The sequence below is a fragment of the Phyllobates terribilis genome, unplaced genomic scaffold (genome assembly GCF_046119375.1).
Source record: "Phyllobates terribilis strain yellow unplaced genomic scaffold, ASM4611937v1 Scaffold_3__8_contigs__length_932513732, whole genome shotgun sequence".
NCBI classification, from domain to species: Eukaryota; Metazoa; Chordata; class Amphibia; order Anura; family Dendrobatidae; genus Phyllobates; species Phyllobates terribilis.
The window spans coordinates 653271077-653279737 of NW_027362763.1; positions in this window are offsets into that span (position 1 = coordinate 653271077).

An 8661-nucleotide genomic window follows, 5' to 3' on the forward strand; every position below is an offset into this window, starting at 1 on the left:
ACAACCATGGGGAAGACTGCTGACTTGACAGATGTCCAGAAGGCAGTCATTGACACACTCCACAAGGTCCCAGAGTCTGGAGGAAGAGTGGAGAGGCCACAATCCAAGCTGCTGGAGGTCTAGTGTGAAGTCTCCACAATCAGTGATGGTTTGGGGGGTCATGTCATCTGCTGGTGGAGGTCCACTTTGCTTTATCAAGACCAAAGTCAGCGCAGCCGTCTACCAGGACATTTTACAGCACTTCACGCTTCCCTCTGCCGACAAGCTTTTTGGAGATGGAAATGTCATTCTCCAGCAGGACTTGGCCCCTGTCCACACGGCCAAAAGTACCAAGACCTGGTTTACACACAACAGGATCACTGTGCTTGATTGTCAGCAAACTCGCCTGACCTTAACCCCATAGAGAATCTATTATAGAGAATCTATGGGGTATTGTCAAGAGGAAGATGAGACCCCAGACCCCACAATGCAGACGAACTGAAGGCTGCTATCAAAGCCACCTGGGCTTCCATAACCCCTCAGCAGCCACAGGCTGATCCCTCCATGCCACAGGCTGATCCCTCCATGCCACAGGCTGATCCCTCCATGCCACATTGCCGCATTGATGCAGTAATTGATGCACAAGGAGCCGACCAAGTATTGAGGCATTTACTGAACAGACATTTCAGGAGGACGACAAGCTGTTGTTATAAAGTATTCTAATTTACTGAGATAATGACTTTTGTGTTTTCATTGGCTGTAAGCCATAATCATCAACATTAACAGAAATAAACACGTGAAATAGATCCCTCTGTGTGTAATGACTCTATATAATAGATCACTCTGTGTGTAATGACTCTATATAATAGATCCCTCTGTGTGTAATGACTCTATATAATAGATCCCTGTGTGTAATGACTCTATATAATAGATCCCTCTGTGTGTAATGACTCTATATAATAGATCCCTCTGTGTGTAATAACTCTATATAATAGATCCCTCTGTGTGTAATGACTCTATATAATAGATCCCTCTGTGTGTAATGACTCTATATAATAGATCCCTCTGTGTGTGATGACTCTATATAATAGATCCCTCTGCGTGTAATGACTCTATATAATAGATCACTCTGTGTGTAATGACTCTATATAATAGATCCCTCTGTGTGTAATGACTCTATATAATAGATCCCTCTGTATGTAATGACTCTATACAATAGATCGCTCTGTGTGTAATTACTCTATATAATAGATCACTCTGTGTGTAATGACTCTATATAATAGATCACTCTGTGTGTATTGACTATATAATAGATCCCTCTGTGTGTAATGACTCTATATAATAGATCGCTCTGTGTGTAATGACACTATATAATAGATCCCTGTGTGTAATGACTCTATATAATAGATCCCTCTGTGTGTAATGACTTTATATAATAGATCACTGTGTGTAATGACTCTATATAATAGATCACTCTGTGTGTAATGACTCTGTATAATAGATCCCTCTGTGTGTAATGACTCTATATAATAGATCCCTCTGCGTGTAATGACTCTATATAATAGATCACTCTGTGTGTAATGACTATTTAATATATCCCTCTGTGTGTAATGACTCTATATAATAGATCCCTCTGCGTGTAATGACTCTATATAATAGATCCCTCTGTGTGTAATGACTCTATATAATAGATCCCTCTGTGTGTAATGACTCTATATAATAGATCCCTCTGTGTGTAATGACTCTATATAATAGATCCCTCTGCGTGTAATGACTCTATATAATAGATCCCTCTGCGTGTAATGACTCTATATAATAGATCCCTCTGTGTGTAATGACTCTATATAATAGATCCCTCTGCGTGTAATGACTCTAAATAATAGATCCCTCTGCGTGTAATGACTCTATATAATAGATCCCTCTGTGTGTAATGACTCTATATAATAGATCCCTCTGCGTGTAATGACTCTATATAATAGATCCCTTTGTGTGTAATGACTCTATATAATAGATCCCTCTGTGTGTAATGACTCTATATAATAGATCCCTCTGTGTGTAATGACTCTATATAATAGATCCCTCTGCGTGTAATGACTATTTAATAGATCCCTCTGTGTGTAATGACTCTATATAATAGATCCCTCTGCGTGTAATGACACTATATAATAGATCCCTCTGTGTGTAATGACTCTATATAATAGATCCCTCTGTGTGTAATGACTCTATATAATAGATCCCTCTGTGTGTAATGACTCTATATAATAGATCCCTCTGCGTGTAATGACTCTATATAATAGATCCCTCTGTGTGTAATGACTCTATATAATAGATCCCTCTGCGTGTAATGACTCTATATAATAGATCCCTCTGCGTGTAATGACTCTATATAATAGATCGCTCTGCGTGTAATGACTCTATATAATAGATCCCTCTGTGTGTAATGACTCTATATAATAGATCGCTCTGCGTGTAATGACTCTATATAATAGATCCCTCTGTGTGTAATGACTCTATATAATAGATCCCTCTGTGTGTAATGACTCTATATAATAGATCCCTCTGCGTGTAATGACTCTATATAATAGATCCCTCTGTGTGTAATGGCTCTATATAATAAATCCCTCTGTGTGTAATGACTCTATATAATAGATCCCTCTGTGTGTAATGACTCTATATAATAGATCCCTCTGCGTGTAATGACTCTATATAATAGATCCCTCTGTGTGTTATGACTCTATATAATAGATCCCTCTGTGTGTAATGACTCTATATAATAGATCCCTGTCTGTGTAATGACTCTATATAATAGATCCCTCTGTGTGTAATGACTCTATATAATAGATCCCTCTGTGTGTAATGACTCTATATAATAGATCCCTGTGTGTGTAATGACTCTATATAATAGATCCCTCTGTGTGTAATGACTCTATATAATAGATCCCTCTGCGTGTAACGACTCTATATAATAGATCCCTCTGTGTGTAATGACTCTATATAATAGATCCCTCTGCGTGTAACGACTCTATATAATAGATCCCTGTGTGTGTAATGACTCTATATAATAGATCCCTCTGTGTGTAATGACTCTATATAATAGATCCCTCTGTGTGTAATGACTATATAATAGATACCTCTGTGTGTAATGACTCTATATAATAGATCCCTCTGTGTGTAATGACTGTATATAATAGATCCCTCTGTGTGTAACGACTATATAATAGATCCCTCTGTGTGTAACTACTATATAATAGATCCCTCTGTGTGTAATGACTCTATATAATAGATCCCTCTGTGTGTAATGACTCTATATAATAGATCCCTCTGTGTGTAATGACTCTATATAATAGATCCCTCTGTGTGTAATGACTGCATATAATAGATCCCTCTGTGTGTAACGACTACATAATAGATCCCTCTGTGTGTAATGACTCTATATAATAGATCCTTCTGTGTGTAATGACTCTATATAATAGATCCTTCTGCGTGTAATGACTCTATATAATAGATCCCTCTGTGTGTATTGACTCTATATAATAGATCCCTCTGTGTGTAATGACTCTATATAATAGATCCCTCTGCGTGTAATGACTCTATATAATAGATCCCTCTGTGTGTAATGGCTCTATATAATAAATCCCTCTGTGTGTAATGACTCTATATAATAGATCCCTCTGTGTGTAATGACTCTATATAATAGATCCCTCTGCGTGTAATGACTCTATATAATAGATCCCTCTGTGTGTTATGACTCTATATAATAGATCCCTCTGCGTGTAATGACTCTATATAATAGATCCCTGTCTGTGTAATGACTCTATATAATAGATCCCTCTGTGTGTAATGACTCTATATAATAGATCCCTCTGTGTGTAATGACTCTATATAATAGATCCCTGTGTGTGTAATGACTCTATATAATAGATCCCTCTGTGTGTAATGACTCTATATAATAGATCCCTCTGCGTGTAACGACTCTATATAATAGATCCCTCTGTGTGTAATGACTCTATATAATAGATCCCTCTGCGTGTAACGACTCTATATAATAGATCCCTGTGTGTGTAATGACTCTATATAATAGATCCCTCTGTGTGTAATGACTCTATATAATAGATCCCTCTGTGTGTAATGACTATATAATAGATACCTCTGTGTGTAATGACTCTATATAATAGATCCCTCTGTGTGTAATGACTGTATATAATAGATCCCTCTGTGTGTAACGACTATATAATAGATCCCTCTGTGTGTAACTACTATATAATAGATCCCTCTGTGTGTAATGACTCTATATAATAGATCCCTCTGTGTGTAATGACTCTATATAATAGATCCCTCTGTGTGTAATGACTCTATATAATAGATCCCTCTGTGTGTAATGACTGCATATAATAGATCCCTCTGTGTGTAACGACTACATAATAGATCCCTCTGTGTGTAATGACTCTATATAATAGATCCTTCTGTGTGTAATGACTCTATATAATAGATCCTTCTGCGTGTAATGACTCTATATAATAGATCCCTCTGTGTGTAATGACTCTATATAATAGATCCCTCTGTGTGTATTGACTCTATATAATAGATCCCTCTGTGTGTAATGACTCTATATAATAGATCCCTCTGTGTGTAATGATTCTATATAATAGATCACTCTGTGTGTAATGTCTCTATATAATAGATCCCTCTGTGTGTAATGACTCTATATAATATATCCCTCTGTGTGTAATTACTCTATATAATAGATCCCTCTGTGTGTAATGACTCTATATAATAGATCCCTCTGTGTGTAATGACTCTATATAATAGATCCCTCTGTGTGTAATGACTCTATATAATAGATCACTCTGTGTGTAATGTCTCTATATGATAGATCCCTCTGTGTGTAATGACTCTATATAATAGATCCCTCTGTGTGTAATGACTCTATGTAATAGATCCCTCTGTGTGTAATGACTCTATATAATAGATCCCTCTGTGTGTAATGGCTCTATATAATAGATCCCTCTGTGTGTAATGACTCTATATAATAGATCCTTCTGTGTGTAATGACTCTATATAATAGATCCCTCTGTGTGTAATGACTCTATATAATAGATCCCTCTGTGTGTAATGACTCTATATAATAGATCCCTCTGTGTGTAATGACTCTATATAATAGATCCCTCTGTGTGTAATGACTCTATATAATAGATCCCTCTGTGTGTAATGACTCTATATAATAGATCCTTCTGTGTGTAATGACTTGACTCTATATAATAGATCCCTCTGCATGTAATGACTCTATATAATAGATCCCTCTGTGTGTAATGACTCTATATAATAGATCCCTCTGTGTGTAATGACTCTATATAATAGATCACTCTGCGTGTAATATATCTATATAATAGATCCCTCTGTGTGTAATGACTCTATATAATAGATCCCTCTGTGTGTAATGACTCTATATAATAGATCCCTCTGTGTGTAATGACTCTATACAATAGATCCTTCTGTGTGTAATGACTCTAAATAATAGATCCCTCTGCGTGTAATGACTCTATATAATAGATCCCTCTGTGTGTAATGACTCTATATAATAGATCCCTCTGTGTGTAATGACTCTATATAATAGATCGCTCTGTGTGTAATGACTCTATATAATAGATCCTTCTGTGTGTAATGACTCTATATAATAGATCCCTCTGTGTGTAAGGACTCTATATAATAGATCCCTCTGTGTGTAATGACTCTATATAATAGATCCCTCTGTGTGTAATGACTATTTAATAGATCCCTCTGCGTGTAATGACTCTATATAATAGATCCCTCTGCGTGTAATGACTCTATATAATAGATCCCTCTGTGTGTAATGACTCTATATAATAGATCCCTCTGCGTGTATTGACTCTATATAATAGATCCCTCTGTGTGTAATGGCTCTATATAATAAATCCCTCTGTGTGTAATGACTCTATATAATAGATCCCTCTGCGTGTAATGACTCTATATAATAGATGCCTCTGCGTGTAATGACTCTATATAATAGATCCCTCTGTGTGTAATGACTCTATATAATAGATCCCTCTGTGTGTAATGACTCTATATAATAGATCCCTGTCTGTGTAATGACTCTATATAATAGATCCTTCTGTGTGTAATGACTCTATATAATAGATCCCTCTGTGTGTAATGACTCTATATAATAGATCCCTGTGTGTGTAATGACTCTATATAATAGATCGCTCTGTGTGTAATGACTCTATATAATAGATCCCTCTGCGTGTAATGACTCTATATAATAGATCCCTCTGTGTGTAATGACTCTATATAATAGATCCCTCTGCGTGTAACGACTCTATATAATAGATCCCTGTGTGTGTAATGACTCTATATAATAGATCCCTCTGTGTGTAATGACTCTATATAATAGATTCCTCTGTGTGTAATGACTATATAATAGATCCCTCTGTGTGTAATGACTCTATATAATAGATCCCTCTGTGTGTAATGACTGTATATAATAGATCCCTCTGTGTGTAACGACTATATAATAGATCCCTCTGTGTGTAATGACTCTATATAATAGATCCCTCTGTGTGTAATGACTCTATATAATAGATCCCTCTGTGTGTAATGACTGTATATAATAGATCCCTCTGTGTGTAACGACTATATAATAGATCCCTCTGTGTGTAATGACTCTATATAATAGATCCTTCTGTGTGTAATGACTCTATATAATAGATCCCTCTGTGTGTAATGACTCTATATAATAGATCCCTCTGTGTGTAATGACTCTATATAATAGATCCTTCTGTGTGTAATGACTCTATATAATAGATCCTTCTGCGTGTAATGACTCTATATAATAGATCCCTCTGTGTGTATTTACTCTATATAATAGATCCCTCTGTGTGTAATGACTCTATATAATAGATCCCTCTGTGTGTAATGACCCTATATAATAGATCCCTCTGTGTGTAATGACTCTACATAATAGATCACTCTGTCTGTAATGTCTCTATATAATAGATCCCTCTGTGTGTAATGACTCTATATAATAGATCCCTCTGTGTGTAATTACTCTATATAATAGATCCCTCTGTGTGTAATGACTCTATATAATAGATCCCTCTGTGTGTAATGACTCTATATAATAGATCCCTCTGTGTGTAATGACTCTATATAATAGATCACTCTGTGTGTAATGTCTCTATTTAATAGATCCCTCTGTGTGTAATGACTCTATATAATATATCCCTCTGTGTGTAATGACTCTATATAATAGATCCCTCTGTGTGTAATGACTCTATATAATAGATCCCTCTGTGTTTAATGACTATATATAATAGATCCCTCTGTGTGTAATGACTCTATATAATAGATCCCTCTGTGTGTAATGACTCTATATAATAGATCCCTCTGTGTGTAATGACTCTATATAATAGATCACTCTGTGTGTAATGTCTCTATATAATAGATCCCTCTGTGTGTAATGACTCTATATAATATATCCCTCTGTGTGTAATGACTCTATATAATAGATCCCTCTGTGTGTAATGACTCTATATAATAGATCCCTCTGTGTTTAATGACTATATATAATAGATCGCTCTGTGTGTAATGACTCTATATAATAGATCCTTCTGTGTGTAATGACTCTATATAATAGATCCCTCTGTGTGTAAGGACTCTATATAATAGATCCCTCTGTGTGTAATGACTCTATATAATAGATCCCTCTGTGTGTAATGACTATTTAATAGATCCCTCTGCGTGTAATGACTCTATATAATAGATCCCTCTGCGTGTAATGACTCTATATAATAGATCCCTCTGTGTGTAATGACTCTATATAATAGATCCCTCTGCGTGTATTGACTCTACATAATAGATCCCTCTGTGTGTAATGGCTCTATATAATAAATCCCTCTGTGTGTAATGACTCTATATAATAGATCCCTCTGCGTGTAATGACTCTATATAATAGATGCCTCTGCGTGTAATGACTCTATATAATAGATCCCTCTGTGTGTAATGACTCTATATAATAGATCCCTCTGTGTGTAATGACTCTATATAATAGATCCCTGTCTGTGTAATGACTCTATATAATAGATCCTTCTGTGTGTAATGACTCTATATAATAGATCCCTCTGTGTGTAATGACTCTATATAATAGATCCCTGTGTGTGTAATGACTCTATATAATAGATCCCTCTGTGTGTAATGACTCTATATAATAGATCCCTCTGCGTGTAACGACTCTATATAATAGATCCCTCTGTGTGTAATGACTCTATATAATAGATCCCTCTGCGTGTAACGACTCTATATAATAGATCCCTGTGTGTGTAATGACTCTATATAATAGATCCCTCTGTGTGTAATGACTCTATATAATAGATTCCTCTGTGTGTAATGACTATATAATAGATCCCTCTGTGTGTAATGACTCTATATAATAGATCCCTCTGTGTGTAATGACTGTATATAATAGATCCCTCTGTGTGTAACGACTATATAATAGATCCCTCTGTGTGTAATGACTCTATATAATAGATCCCTCTGTGTGTAATGACTCTATATAATAGATCCCTCTGTGTGTAATGACTGTATATAATAGATCCCTCTGTGTGTAACGACTATATAATAGATCCCTCTGTGTGTAATGACTCTATATAATAGATCCTTCTGTGT